A 16,632-nucleotide genomic window follows, 5' to 3' on the forward strand; every position below is an offset into this window, starting at 1 on the left:
TTCGCTTCCAATATGCTTGGTAGAATACATTCTGCATTTTTAGTTCCCTACTACGTAACACGCGTTTCATAAAAATACATTTTTTTAAATTAATTTATTATCTCGATAATAAATTTATGAAATATCCGGTAAAATAATAATTGGTAAAATAATTTTCATATAATACATTTTATAACTCATCATTTCGCAATTTACGAGCCCTTGTTCGTTTATTCAGTGTGTATCTCGGCTAAGTGTTACGGAACGCAACGCGCACGATTAGATGTGTAAAATACATTGCATACTACATCCGGTTTGTTGCCAATTAGCCAAAAATAGTCCAGCAGCTGGATTCTAAATGTGAAACAAGATCCGTTACTCCGAAAGAAGTCGCATCGCGCATTTCAATAGCCTGTTTAAAAGCGCGCCTCAACTTTCTAATGGTAGATATTCGCGAATGCAGCGAGATACGAGCACGGCAACCTGTATCGCGATAAACACAGTTTCGTCTTCTTATTAATCAAACATCATTCAGGCCAACTCCGTAATTATATAATTATGCACCCGCGGTGCAAGCTAATGGTACCTGTCCGACACTTTCTGCCCCCTCATTATCCATCTGTTATTCGAGATCCATGTATCTTCTGAAGTGTGAAAAGAAGATATCGCAGGTTCGATAGATTGTTGATTGATAATATGTGATTACGAGAAATCATTGTCATATAATCACCGTTACGTATTAATCATCAAAGCTTTCACAAGTTTAATTAATCCGATAAAACGAAATATTTTTGCTTGAATAAACAAGACCCGAAAATTAAAAAAATTCATGAATGTAAAAGTTAAATCATAAAGTAAGCAAATGAGAATAACTAAAATAAGAATCTGCCAAAATTAAATGTTTTCCTATTATCTTTCATTCGCAATCCTATTATATCTCATTCGCAATGAGAGCGTGTCGAAAATAGCAAGGAACGATCGTGAATTTGTAACAATACCAAATCATCGCAAAACAATAAAATGATGAATAAATTGATTCACCGGCCGCTGAGCAGTCATCGCACCGCAGTCGCTGTCTCAGGAACTGCTCCTGCCCAACAAAAATTTCATATAATTATACATTTATTAATATTACATAAAAGAGATTATAAAATAGTTTTCTTATGTCTCAGATTAGAAGCCAAAGTCTAATTGGTTAAGTTAGACTAAGGTCTAAGTTCTATCAAGAATCACGACTATATCTACGATCAAAAAATTATGTAAATTTATGGAATATACGACAGAACGCTCATTAAATCACATTATTACAATACAATAGCAATTACAAATAATACTATTACACGTATTAATTATGCAAGTACGGTAGATATTTCTAGATACTGAACACTCACCAACAGCCACTCCGCCGTTGGCCTGATTGCAGCTGCCCGCATCCCGTCCATTGTCATCGGAATGTTCCAACTTTATTTCACCGACACGCGCATATGAATACGAGACGACTGACAGACTGCGTACGACCGCACGTTAATTAACCCGATATAATTATCGCGCGACGTTTCATCCGGTACTCCCCATGTTCACGGCACGGTTTTATCTTAGATATCTTAGATACGCGGTATGACGGAGCAATGTAAACGAAACGATGAAACGCGAAATAAATGAAGAACGTAAGAAAAATAAGTCGCTCCCATGCCTGCATTATTTCTTATATCGACGTGATTCACTTTTGACGAGAGTTGAGTGAGGAATGCGCGACGTTATCGCGTGTTTATGGTAAGACAGCCGAAACGACCTTGCTGTGAACTTGACGCGACGCTCGCGCGGACTCAACGGCCGACTACACTGTTTACCCGCTTTCTCCGCACTCGGCGCGCGCATTGTTTATCCGATGATCTTCGCAGGAAGATCGTCGACCGTAACCTCACTTACCGATTAACGCGATGTGATGACAATTGTCTATTGACGCACGCGTATTTACGCAAATACGACCGACGAAATGTAGCCGAATATCACGCATTAATAAACGACACAATCATCGCGCGACAATCTACCGTCCGCCATTTTTGATGCTCAAGAACGCCTCACTTTAGACGAGCGGAATATCTCAATAAGACTGGTTCATCCGAATACGCGGAACGACGGAAAAAACCGCAATCGTACGATGTTCAACCGTCCGTAAGCCGAAACGACAATACATACGTACCGACAATGCGCGACTAAATCGTTCCCAACGCTTAGAAAACGACACTGAGAAAAAAGATCGAAATTTTCCGGAGAAAATGTTTCTCGCGATCCCTCTGCTCGGCGAAATTCACGGCCGAAAATAACGATTAATCGTACACGTTAATGCGACACGAAAATCACCCGATATTTTATTCGGCTTTCGCAGTATTACCTTCAGCTTTTCGTGATACAGCCGATGCTCGCTCGTGTCGACGTGATTTGCTTTCGGCGATAGATGAGATTCGCGAATGCGATGTAACAATTTTCTGATGTTTTACTCGGCGTTCGCGGCATTTGCTTCGACACTCCCGATGCGACCTGTTTCTGACGGAAAAATACGCGAGAAACTCGCGAACGTGGCGATGCTATCGTCAGAGAAACTAATTTTACACGGTAACGACGGTTCTACGTGCACGAAATCCGATAATCCTGAGAAAAATTGCGAAAATACGGCCCACCATAACCTCACTTATTGATTAACGCGATCTGAAGATCACCCGATGCTTTATTCGACGCTCGTCTTCTTACGATATTCTCGATAATCACGTATGCCGAGACGATTTATTTCCGAAAAAAAGGTAATTCGAAATGCTCCGACATTATTCCAATGTCAAACGTTTTCACACGAAATAACCGGCGGCGAAACACAAGCGATTACGATCGCCCGTTAACTAACGCGGCGGAATCGCGCGATGCTTCACTCGGCACTGCGACATGTCACGACGTGTTTCACTTTAGACAAGCGGGATATCTCAATAAAACCGTTTCATCTGAATACGCGAAACGTGGAATGCGGAACGAGGTTGCGCGGGAAGACTGCAGGATTTGTCGATAAACTCAGAGATCCGGTTTCTCATTTTCTGGTTTACATGGGGTTTAGATTTAATCCGACAATAATGCAAGAATTATGTTTTCTACTCACGGTTCGCAGGTGAAAATACGAGATGAATCGTGCGTGTTAAATGAGACGGGACGATTATCCGATATCCCGATCGGCACTTCGCGCGACACTTTTCTCGACATCTCACGACGCTCTCGATCACGTTCACTCATATCGACGTGATTCACGAGAGATGACGCGCGACGTTATTACGTGCTTATGGTAAAACAGCCGAAACGACTTTGCCATGAACTCGGCGATACGCGACGCTCGCGCGGACTCGCGCGGTACTACACTGTTTGCCCATTTTTTCTACACTTGGCGCGCATATTGTTTACGGAAGCGTCGAGAGTCAGTAAATTCCGTGCGCCGAATATTGTCGATCCTGTACGATCAGTTGCAATGGCCGTCGGCGATGATAGACAACGCGGAACGCGGTGTCCGCGGTTTTCTCGATCCATTCGTCGTCAGATGTAAGTCGTCTTGATGTAAGTATCGGGAATGTTGAGGGAGCTCGAAGGAAATATCGTGGGCAGCGTTTGTCAAATATGAGATGCTGTCATATAGAAATATAGTGGGGAGGGGGGAGGGATACAGACGCAAAGTTGTGTGCGCTTCACGTTTCGATTAACTTTGATTCGTATGCGATTTTCAGTTGTGTGCGTCTTCTTTTTAGCACTCGCTGATCGTGAGTGCAGAATATTAAGTGATATATCGCGTTGAGCCGCGCAATTAACTTTTTAGTGCGCCGCTAAAACGACGGCTGAAATGACGCTCTGGGCAAGTACTATGTTATTACAGATCCTTTCGGAATTGATTCCTACCAGAATCGTTCAGTCATTTCCTATAAAATATCAGATAAAATCTAGAGGATAACAAGAATGTTTTGTATTATAGGATTAAATCTAAAATCGCGTGTAAACCAGAAAATGAGAAACCGGGTCTTAGAGGTTATCGATGAATCCTGCAGTCCGTTGCACCGCATTCCACGTTCCGCGTATTCAGATGAAACGGTCGTTATTGAGATATCCCGCTTGTCTAAAGTGAACCGTGTCGTGGACTTGTCGGAACGCGGAATGAACTATTGCGCGATGATTCCGCCGCGTTAGTTAATATATTCGCGCGCAATCGATCGTAATCACTTATGTTTCGTCGGTCGTGTTCGTATGAACGCGTGTATCAGTGAAATAGTGTTGGAGCATTTCGAATTACTTCGGAAGTAGATCGCGTCGAGATAAGTGATTATCGAGAATGTCGAACGAAGTATCGGTCGATTTTCGGATCGCGTTCAATCAATAAGGTTATGGTGAACAGTATTTTCGCGATTTTTCCGGGAGGATTATCGGATTTCACGCACGTAGAACGTCGATGCCGTGTAAAATTAGTTCTTCCGGCGCCGAGCATCGCGGCGTTCGTGAGCTTCTCGCGTATTTTTCAAAAATATTTCAATCGGAATCGATTCCAAAAATGTCCATAATAGCACCCTGATCGTCTTGTCTTCGGTAATAGAGCACAGCGTGTCGCCATGTTTGCATCAGCTTTTCCTCGCTGAAAGCAAGTCATGCCGATATAAAAAAAGATCGCGAGTGTTAGTGAAGTGCGGAGTTTGTCGAAGAACATTGAGCAAAGGAAAATCAAACTAGCGAACGCTGTTTTCCAGGAGTCGCCCTCACTTGGACACCGATACGAGGAAAGGAAGCAAAACTATAAAGTATGTAACATCTTACCTCATATCGAGCATCTTCTATTGTGTGCCCTAAATATAAGATATGTGCATTTTAATGGAATCTTTTGCATTTTTGATGCTGGTAATCAAATACATATTTTCGTTTCAAAAACACGGAGGAGAGAGTTATCCGTATAATATAACTGAAATTTCATCATCAAACCTAGTTTCTAGCTGTGGGAGCTAAAAACCAGGTACAGGGACAAAACGAATTTAATTAAATTAATTAGATTTCAGTTGTCATTAGACTGTATTGCAATGCGAATTTAATTAAATTAATTAGATTTCAGTTGTCATTAGACTGTATTGCTGAATGGTTAACGTTTACCCATGGAAGTTAGATTTTTAGCTGTGGACGCTATCTCTTTTTTTTCCGTGAAGATAGCGGAAAGATAAACGAGCGCAGCGCCTAATCGATCAATTCTGGTGTATTCAATTTCCGATGTTACAGATACGGAGAAGTGTATACCTCTCTTTCCGTATTCTATAGTATCGAGATCGCGATTGATTGGACCTTAATATACAAATTGTGAGCTGGTATACCATCTGCTGAAAATTAAAATTTTATCAGATAAATGTCTCGTCTTAACCCAGCGCGTTTAAGAGCATGGAAGATAGAAAGGAGAGACACGCGGAATAAAATAGTTCAGCTGCCAGAATATTGTATAATTAAATTAACATAATTAAATTGGTCTCTTTTAATTACTCGGGCAGATGATTCTTTCACATAAAGTTTCGTGCGGATATATGTTTCATATCCCTTAACAATTATCTTTGGAAACTGAAATAACCTTCATGCTCATCCACATATTTCGCGTTTCTTATATCTTGTTCTTACATTTTATCTCGTACGCCATGCTCGATCGCAGACGTACTTTAATGTCTCCAGCTATATTAATTGAACACCGTAGTTAAGCGCAGCTAAGCGAGCAGTAGCACGCTTACATACTTAGTTCCCAACTAATGACTAATGGATAAAGCGGACGAGTTATGCTAATAAGTGCGCACGAGCACCAGAGCGCATGCTTCCATGAATATTCATGCTGCTATCTGATTACGTCACTGATTGCCGGCATTCGAAAGTGTTTGCACGCCAAAGTCCGCTGACGTATCGCGCCTACCCAATGATCCTGTCGATGTATCGTTCTGCGATGTGCCACGCAAAAAACGCAGACGCTCATTCATCCCCCCCCTCTCCCCAAAAAAGAGGTTTAAGAAACCCAAGAAAATGTAAATATTCAGTCGAGATCCAACAATATTCGTTTCCACTATATTTTACTTATTAATTCACTGCATATATTATATTCATTACTATTGCACAAATCTTGTGCAATACTGCGCAATACTTAATATGACTTAAACGAAAGTGACAGGTGTACTTTTTAGGTACGTCACATGTTTCGCAAAACTGGGGAAGAAAAAAATTGAAATTTAGACTATTGTTAAATGACGATGATGGCTTTATTTTTCAAACGCATAAAAGATATCACCGCGTCTTAACGTCTGATCCTGAGAGCGATAATGCGAGAATTGGATTTTAGTATTTAGAATAAATTTGTCGCAATGTAGATACAAGTAATTACGCGTAGTGATGATTGATTTCGAGTTAGGGCCGTGAATATTCCAGGTCATTTCTTCATGAGGCGCGAGATAACTACATGCAGATTCAAAGCGTAATTATAATGCATATTCGCAAAACGAAGGCGACAAAGATGTAATCGTGGCTATTGCGAAAAAACAAATTAAGTATCCTAATTTTATATCGGACGCAAACACGCAGCGATTATACGTGTTTAACAAGCTGTTAACGTTACGACGCCCGATAAATGCACGCGTTGTTTATTCGCATTGAGACGAAAAAGGAAGAACGTTACTCGCGTGTGTAGTTCCTTTAATTGCAATTACTACATTATTTACATTCACTGCAGTTTACCGCGATAGCGCACGACGCACTACCGTCACGCCACAATCAAGGAGCTTTAACCGCGCACCAATTAACGGCGGTAAATTGAAATTACTACTTAGATCGCTATTAAAACCGCATCTTTTCCGCGTTGCTTGATTATCCAATGAACTAAGTCTAATTCGCGAAGATGTAATATAGAGATACCGGAAGATATTACACGCGACCTCGTTTCAGCGAAATGGAATATTAAAAAATTCCATTTAACCTACACCCCATTAACACATATCGTCCCGAATAAAAAAAAAGTACACCAGACCTCGCATTCCGCGAATCGTCACCGACGCTCTCGGAAAATTTTTTACCAATTAAAAATCGTATATACTTCACCGGCCTTCCAACTTTTTTTTATTTTTTCACAGTCACATTGTGCGAACGTTTCTCGGTCGCGAAAAAAAAACACGTCGCTTTTTGCGGCACGCGCCGTGAGCGTTACGCGCGCAATTAACTTTTGCGTAGCCGTGATTAAACTCGGGAGGCGGAGGCGGGGGAGGAGAAGAGAGTAAATGATTGTCTCCCCGGTAGCAGGGCGCGAAAATAGAAAATCCGATTGGCCGTGGCGAAAGAGAGCGGAACAAAAGCCTCATGCAGAATTCAGTGTCGGCCGCTCCTCTATAATCGGAGCGAGGTATCGACCGGTTACCCGACACAGGCAGGTAGGCAGACAGGCAGGCAAGGTACACCTGCTCGATGTGCAGGCTCGAGGCTTTCCCTGACGCTATTGTGCTGGCGTGGCCTCTCGTCTTCAGGTATTTCACCCCGGGCCACCTCGTTAATCTCGCCCACCGACGTCGCCATCTTTACGGACCGGCGGCTCGAGTCGAGATCGCGTTCGATACCGTGGTCGAACCTGCGATAATGCGCCATTAAGACGCGCCACTTCGCGTTATGATTGCAAGGCGGATCGCCGAAAATTTAATAGATCATTGGGAAAGATCCCGTGATACGCGTAATTTGCGCAAACGGCCAGCCCGAAGCCACATTACCCGCGACATTGCGTTACAGCGCGCGCACGAAAATCGTCGTTTCGGAGGGAATAATTTTCGGCGGCGGTGTTCCGCTAACCGCGTTAGCGTTACGTTAATTATTACGATACGTCGAACGACACAGCAATAGTAACGAATTAATATTACTCTGCGATACCGCGTGCCCGCGCATTGATTACTCGCGATATATTGAGTCATATCGACTCGATGCTTTTCCGATATTGCCCGATAATTCACGCTACCGATCGAATACCACCGAAGCGAAATTTCTTGAGATCTAATTGAGATCCCGGTCCGATTTTCCAAAATAATTATGGATTTTAGTTGGAAAATTTACGCAGTTTACGGTTAGAATTGTAATGTTCCATACGATTCTATACCGAAGAATCTATTTAGTTGACTTAAAAATAAAATTTGTTCTCACAACTAAAACATTTGTTTGCCCATATTCAAACGAAATTCTGTTTGAATCAATTAAATGATTTTTTTCAGCCTATTGTCGACAACTTTAGATTTTCTAATCAGAATCTATGTTATATATGGGAAAATCTAGGATAATTTATATGTCGGGTATGAAAGATACATTATATTAATATGAAGAAGTAGGAAGCTCTTAATCAATGCGTGTCCGCGAGCCGAGTCCTTCGGAGACCGCGAGAGAGAAGTCGCAAAAATAGTAGCAAAACTAATCGTGACATATTTTCTACCTTACGACACCGATTAACTGGGATCTGAATGTTTTTCTTTTAATCGAGAGTTTACGGTTGTAGCGATATAATGCGGAGTTCTCGTTCAAAGACAGTGCGGTCGGACTTGCTGACGCGAGAGCAAGGACTCACGCACAATACGCACGCCGATTTTGCTTGTTCTCGCGCACGGGAATACTTTATTATTCTCGGCAACATTGCGCGCGTGGCGTTCCCGAATTAGAGAGCCTTTTTTGTTCGCGTCGCCACGGCCGGCTGAGCAAGGAAACGCGTATTATTTAACGCGCTGCGACCGCACCTGGAGACGTTCCAAGAGACACTCGTTCGCACATCGTGTCGATATAACGTGACATTGTTAAAACGAATCCGTCGGTCCGTCAGATAGGTCAGATTTTCGAGCGACCCAAGCGTATATGTAGGAGTCGCCGCCGCGCGTGGGTCGCCATTTTTTCGGGACTCGCGCGAACCTTTCTTACACCTCGCCGTATTCATGGTAATAATCCACTTCTTTCGTCATGCATTTTCATTACGGACCAACCGACAAATGCACGAAAGAAAAAGTCTGATTATATTAATCAGAAAGGGAACGAGATGCATTTTAGTTGAAGGAAATTTAGTTAAAGGATTTCTGGTTATAAGAACCACACTTGAGTCATAAGAATCAAAAATTTCGTTTCCTTCAACAACACTGCACATCCAAGTGTTATTTTTACACGCATAAACGTCTAAAAATGACACATTTAATGACACTAAAACTCTTTTTACATGTTTTTTATCGTTTTAGGTTGCGTCATTTAAAACGTTTAATCGTGTTAAATTATTATTTAACATATACAATCGTATTAAATGACGTAATTTAAAATCGGAAAAACGTGTAAGAAAAGCCTCAGTATTATCAAAATAATACACTTTGAATTTGCAGCGCCGAACTCATCGGGTTACTCTCTTTCTGATTAATGCAGTCAGATTTTTTTCCCGTGTACTTTTATCTACAATGTTTTCTCTTTCTTTCTTCTTCTCTTTCATTCCAGTGTTTAACGTTAAAACTTTCGGCGAATGAACATCGTAGGGAATCCCCCGTTAGAGTAAAACCGACTAGAAGGGTGGTCTTATTGTTCACTTTTATTCACAAAACATAATTTATGCGGGACCAATTCTTACACACAAAAACACACATCCAATGACTCAGTTCCGTTGAACGTTTTCGCTAAGGAAACGGTTCTGAATTCCTCAAAAGCACGTATTCCAGAAATCCCTTCAGCAGGTTTGACCCAACCTGTTTAATCTTGCCAGCCGGTAAAATTTATGAATGCGTGGGGTACCGTTGACCACCTCTAGCTCTTTGATAATTTGAAATGGAGAGGCTTTTAGAATTTCATAATAATTTTTCGACGAGAAAATATCTCACCGGTAATTTGCCAAGACGCAACGCGCATGGAAAAAGGGAATTAGCTGTCCATATAATACAACTGAAATTTAGTAACCAAACCTAGTTTTTAGCTGTGAGAGCTAAAAACTACGTCCTAGACAATGGGAATTAGTTAAATTAACTAAATTCGGTTGTGTCATTTATACAGACAGCTAATTTTTACTTGTAGGAGCCAGTTTTTAGCTGTGGAAATTAATTCTATTTTTCCGTGCGTTTAAGCCGCTCTCAGCCGCGATCGCATAACGTCATAAAATAGGTATTACTTCACGCTGGCTTTATTAATTCACGCTGGCTTCGACAAAGGCAGTAAGGAGAGGCGTAAGAAGGAGTCTTGGGATTCGAGCGGACAAGAGCGCGAGAGCGGAAGTCGAGAATGTGGGGCGGTGATGGGCCACTTCCGGTGGTCCCCGTGTACAGCTCGTGAGCCAAGTCAGTCGGGCTGTGACTGTCTGTCGGCGAAACCGCAGACAGACCGTCTGTCTCATCATTCCATTAAGCGATACGATGCTCGACGGTATCCCGGTGTCGTGAAGGAAGCCCGTGTCTTGACAGCGAAATAACCTTGGAAACCGGGTTTTACGATGGTATCGACAACCGGACGACGGGGGCCATACCGTCGTGAGTACGCGTATCGTCAAGACCACACAATTAAAACCGCATAACTCCACGACATTCGTCCGATTATCTTCCGGACCGGCCTCTTCGTCTCTTAACGCACTTTTTGACATATAAAAATATAAAAAAGAAACTCGATAAAAAGTACGCATACATAATCGTGTTCCTTGCTTCATGCTCGGCCGATGTTAACGGGAAACTCTTGAAAATGCACGATCACGAAACTCAATTTTATATATCGACAGAAAACAACGCAGGGGAGGATGTAAGAGAGCGCGAAGAGGGGAGGGAGAGGGAAATCAAATTCAGGGAAAAAGCACGAGAAAATGACAGAAATGTATCGGAGTTATACGAGGCTGGAACGAGCGCGCGGCTCATTGCACGAGGAGGTCACGTGAGCGAGTCGGGTCACTTAACTCTCTCGTTCACTCGCGTGCACTTCGTTTCGGCTTTCCGGTATGCATGCGCGTGTGTCCGTCCGTCCGTCCGTGCCATGTTCGTATTTGTATACGTGTTCGTGGTGCGCGCGTGCGTTGTATGTGTGTATACGCGTCGCTGCAACTTCAGTCGCGAGAGGAAGAGGGTCGAATGCAAAAAAGAAAAGGAAGGAAAAAGAGAATAACGTGCGAGGCCGCGAGTGCGAGCGAACGAGAAAAAGGGAGGAAGATAAAGGGGAAGGGGGAGAGACGAGAGAGAGGGAGACTGAGAAAAAGAGAGCACCGTGGAGAAAGTAAGCAAAACGCGCAGAGACTAGAGAGAGAGTGAGAGAGAGAAAGAGAGGACGACGGACTTTAGTCCCTATATACTTTCATACATAAAAGCTAGGTAATTATAACCATCTCTGTCTCTCTTCTCATGTTTTCTCCTCTCTCTCTCTCTCTCCCCGTTTCTCTCCGGTTCATTCTCCTCGTTCTCTCTTTGTCTCGCACGTGACTATGTCGATGGGGGAGCCGCGAAAGAGAGATAAAGAGAGAGGGAGAGACGGCCGCCGTGCCACTCATAGGAGCGTAACAATGGCTTTCCATGCCGGCTCAACCAACCAGACGACCGACTGACGATCATGACGAATCGTTCCCGTGGGATTAGCGGCATCGACTTGGTGGGCTTGTTCTTGATCCTTTCCCGATTCACCACTGATCAAACGTTTTGGTTTCTCTCATATGGGATACAGTGGATCTCACCTCGATTTTCCTGTAATTTTCCCGGCATATACTTACATAAACGGTTAACGAAGTTTCCAAAAATCCTATACATATGCCAAATCAGTGTGTCTCCTTGCGTACGCAGACGTCGAGCACCTATACAAGTGTGTAAACAAGCAGGCACTTCAAAAACAATCTTCTATCGCAAATTCAACTTCTCACGATAAGCGATTGTGTCTGAAACCCCTGCTCGAGAGATCTCCTCTTCTCATCCTGATAGTTTCCTCGTGCGATTGATCTATAGTCTCTTGACTGTGTGCGAACGTCTCTTACTGGTATTCCTGTAAAAATCCAAGAGAAACGGTAATTTCGACAAAACGAAATTTATCATAGCTCGATCCGTCGCGGAGTTTTAAACATTGCAAAATTCGTAGAAATTATTTAATGTTAAGACATCGCTAATATATAAGAATTGTGTAATAGCTTGGCACACTTTGACTACCACAGCAGTCTTACGCAAATCATACTTACGTTTCCTTGCAAGTCATGATGTTTCGCACATGGTTATGGTCCCATTCCTGTCGTTTAATTATTATTATCAGCATATAGATTATCTTGTACATCTTGTCTTTATTTATTTACGGTTAAGAAATGCACAGAGAAAAAGATTATTATGTATTTAATAACATTTCTTTAATCGAAACAGATTTGTTTTTTGGAATGGAACAAACAAACGAATGCTTGATCGAACAAACAAAATTGTTTGGTTGTTTCTCTCAAACAATAAATATCTTTATGTCAAATAACATATTTCTTTTGTATTTTTGTTCAAATATTATAATTGTTGTTACAAGCAATAAATTACTTGAAAATAGTATAATGCTATGTTAAAAAATGCTAGAAAATTTCTTTGTTTCAGTGGAACAATATTTAATATAATGAGAAAGAAATTTTTTTATTGAAAATCAAATATCATATATACATATCCCTCTGAATAATACTGCCGTTTTTATCAAACAACATGGTTTATTCCGGTGAAATAATGTTTTCATTCGAACAAAACGATATTTGATATTAAACTATGTTATTTATATTAAACGAATCCAAGTCAAACAAACACGTGTGCTAAATCCAAAGAAATCTTTTTCTCTGTGTACGAATGTGAATTAAGCGGAAAATAATTAATTCGTAAATGATTCTTAAAATGTACTCAGAGGCATTATTCGTACATGCATGGCGTAGTACACGAGGTGTTAAACGTTAATATCGTAACCAGATAAGAGATAGAACGCGAATAAGTAATCGATTACACGCGCGATTTAGCACGTATCTTCGTTTATTATAATGCACCCAGAAGTATTTCACTTAGACACAATTTATGCTTCAGCGCTCTCGTCAGAAGAGTTTCCAAGCGGAATGCAATCGCGAAACATTCCTAGGCGTCGATGTCTGCTAGAATTTACAGTAAAACAGTTCGAAATATCTCGTCGGCACAATCCCTGCTGCTTTCGACAGCCTTCGAGAGCGCGTTCGCATAAAAAGCCGCGAAAGACGCGAGACGCGAAACTTCTGCGAACGACGAGGTATCTGAAAGTGCGAAATATGGCCGTAAAGTTTCTGCATATGTAAAAGGAAGATGGAATCACGTTCGTGAATCCTCCACGCAGATTTTTTATCGTTCGAGACGTTCGAAAAGCCGCGTGATAAATCGAAAAAGAGAAAAGATACTTTTCCGCGTAAGCCGGAATAAAATTTAGAAACTCGATCTTTCTCTTCCAGAATGCACTATTATTTCAGCTTTTTCAAATAAAATCTAAGAGAAAACGCGTTCTCTCTTTCTCTCTCTCTCTCGAACTTTCGTTTGCGAAGAAAATCGGTGGAAGATATTTCGCAGAGCAGATGTCGTAAAAGTTCGACTGGGAAAAGATCGCAAGAGCTTGAAATCCGAGTAATGGAGCGCGAGATTTTTGGATTCGCCATCGACAAGATTAGTGGGTCGATGGAAAGTATTTCGCACGCAAACGTGATCCTCGGCGGCGCGCTAGACGCCGGCTAAAAATAAGAGTACAAAGTTCGGGCTGACGCGATTTAGCGGCTCGCAGTTGACTGACTTTCTTCGCGGGCGCCCGCAAATCTCGCATATCTAATGAGCGGCGGTCACATACGAGTATTAGCCGCGAGCTCTCCCGTTTCGACATTCGCTCTACGAGCCGCGTCGTTGTCGTCGTTGCTGCACGTCGGTGCCGCGTTGGGGCCCGTGGATCCCTGCAACAAACGGAGCTCATCGCGGTGAAAGCGAAGGAGACAGCTGAGCGAGCGAGACTGAAACAAGAGTTTCTTTAGCGCGGCCGACCAGGCGACCGACCGGAGAGAGAGGAGACACATTTGTTTGCGGAAAGAAAAAAGTACGTGAAATTTGAGGGACGTGAAAAGTGGGAAGCAGACGCCGCCGGACAGTTTTGCCGGAGCAACTTTCGAATAAAAGCGGACGAGAGAAGCTAATCTCACGATTGGAAGTGCTTATCGTGGACGATAAAATGTCGCGGGAAGAGCGAGGGAGGAGGGTTCGTTTGTCAAAAGGAAGAGCACAAAATTATCGAAGACACAAGTACAAACGAGACGCTTCTGCTGGGGCGAAAATAAAAATAAGAAGAAGAATAAGAATCTTCTTCGATCGCAGTCGAAAGAGCGTAAGGAAAGGAGGAAGAGATGCGGTTTATTAATAGACCGGTATCAGATCGACGGCATAAATAGCTACGTACATAATAAGAGAATATACGCAAATAGTTTACGTGCCTCGTGTAACAGAGGCTTAATCGATAGCCGCCGCATTACATAATGAACCAATTATCGCACCGTCATTATCACGTAAACAAGAAAAGCGCGCACGTATTCTTCGACAACTTGTTCGATACTCGATAAAGGCAGTGCTGTACGACACAAAATTAATTATTCACGTATTTCGGCCAACTTCCCTGCAGGCTATTGTAAAGAGGCACAGGAGGTGTATTACCAACTTCATCCGAAAGATTATTCCAAAGCCTCGGCGCGCAATATACAAAAGAGAAAAAGAGAGAGAAAGAGAGAGAGAGAGACTACTACATATAGCGTGAGAGTGAGAAAAGGCGATTCGAGAGGGACGGACGAAAGGGGGAAAGAAACTCTTACCGCTAGCAAGGAAGCGAGAAAGAGAGAAAGAGTGGAGTAGAGAGAGAGAGAGAGAGAGAGAGAGAGAGACGGGCGGCACGAGTAAAGTGAAACAGAGGAGCGAACGTAATACGAGAGAGAGCCGAGAGGGCTGGCAAAAGAGCCGAAGGTCTCGCGCTCTCTTGGCGTAGCTGCAGACAGATAATACGCGCGGCACACCGAGCCGCGCCGGGCGATGTGTGCACTGTGTGCATGTGTGCGCGCATGTACGTGTGGTGGAAGCGCCGACGTACCCACTGACGCTTAGAGACCCGTGGAATATCGTAAAGCTGCCTGCCTGTTTGCTCTCGCACCTCTCGCGATACGCCGCGCTGTTTCCTAAACTTTCTGCGCTGCACTCCGCGCTGCATCTTCGCTCGGCGCAACGGTATCAATATCCACCCCACCTCCTTTGGAATTTTCAGATAAAAGGGTTACCCACTTCGTGCGTGTTTTGCACGCGGAGCAAGCGCGAATATGAGACAGGGGGATGGAAACTTGAGAGGATCGGGAAACTGAAAATGCGCCTCGCGCGTTGGGCTTCCCTCAGGGAAGCCTATTTCTAATGAAAAACTCTTCGTTCTGTACGGAGGATTTCTAATTGGCCCGGTCAATTTGCGCTCGTGGGAATTTAGCGTGTAAAAGTGTACGTAGGAGAGAGTTTCGAGAAATTTTCCGCTTAGCACGTTTCGGAGACTTCGTATCTCCGGTAACACAATGATTCCTTTCACAATGCGCGAAGAAGCGGACAAAAACGTGCGACGAAGGTTCCATCTTTGTGGGCCGCAGTCGGATCTACAGAGTTCGCCTCGCAGGTATGATTTTTACGAGACCGTGATGCTGCGCAAGAGGCACGCGGAAAACCTGAATATCTCGTAACTCTTTTAGGTCACCTTAGGTGTAAACAACGGAAAGCTCTACAATTTCGTAGCTTCAAAGCAGGAAGCGGGAGGAACACACGGCATATTTTACAGTACTATCTCCCTCACATGCGCTATCGCGAAACCGCGATGCAGCCATCGCTTGATAAGGTTCTTCGCAGCTGCTTAAGCGCGCGCGAGGCAACGTCGCCAAGTTTGAACCACCATACAATGCAAATCGCACTTTTTCCCCCGACCGTCGTCGTTTTATCTCTCCTCGTTGAACATTTCTCCCGAGTTCCGCATCGGGGACTGCGGAGACTGGGGAAAAAATCGGCCTTGGCGAGTGAATTTTTGCGAGAGGCATCGCGCCCGACCGAGGAAGTCCTTGAATCCGCACCAAATGCAACAACGAGCGACGACCGCGGCGGCTCCGTTAGAATTCCGCTAGCCGGAGAGAGACGCGAAAGCAAAAGAGGGAAGGAGCGAGAGACGAGGTGAAATAGAACGAGAACAACGAGCGAACCGCCGGCGCTGCGCCGGCGAGAAGGATCCGAGACGAGGAAGAGGTGGGAAAAGCGGAGAGGTAGGAGGGGAGAGGTTAGATCTTATTACGCCGTGCACCTCGTGGCTTACGATGCAGCCGAGAGAACCGTGCAGCCGAAGTCATGACCGAGGCGAAGTAGACGTCTGGAAAACACGAAGGCATATCGACCGCGATTGCCGGGCTGGATAGAAAATGAAAGGGACACTTTGTGCGAAGTATATCTTCCGCGAGGAGGGAAAGAACGGGAAAAACCGCCTGTAAACGTTGGGGGGAACTGAACATGTTACTTTGCTTGACGCGCGTCTCGAGAGAAACGAACAATGAGCGCAAATGGATTTTCACGTGAGCCGTGAAACAAAGTTGTCTTAATTTGGGGTCGGTTTCACAGC

At 43.5% G+C, this 16,632-nt stretch overlaps 1 protein-coding gene across 1 annotated transcript in view; it reads right to left on the minus strand.

The window, feature by feature from the left end:
* The window catches only part of LOC106748257 (ras-related protein Rab-37-like), a 163,803-nt gene extending 161,934 nt beyond the window's left edge, over nucleotides 1-1,869 (minus strand). Inside the window, exons 1-2 of the mRNA XM_014626606.1 lie at nucleotides 1,371-1,869; nucleotides 1,021-1,069 (exon numbers count right to left, since the gene is read on the minus strand). The gene's annotated coding sequence lies outside the window, so the exon portion shown is untranslated. The remainder of the gene's footprint in view (nucleotides 1-1,020; nucleotides 1,070-1,370) is intronic.
* Between the last annotated feature and the right edge of the window lie 14,763 nt (nucleotides 1,870-16,632).

The sequence above is a fragment of the Dinoponera quadriceps genome, unplaced genomic scaffold (assembly GCF_001313825.1).
Source record: "Dinoponera quadriceps isolate SergipeBrazil2010 unplaced genomic scaffold, ASM131382v1 scaffold2600, whole genome shotgun sequence".
NCBI lineage: Eukaryota > Metazoa > Arthropoda > Insecta > Hymenoptera > Formicidae > Dinoponera > Dinoponera quadriceps.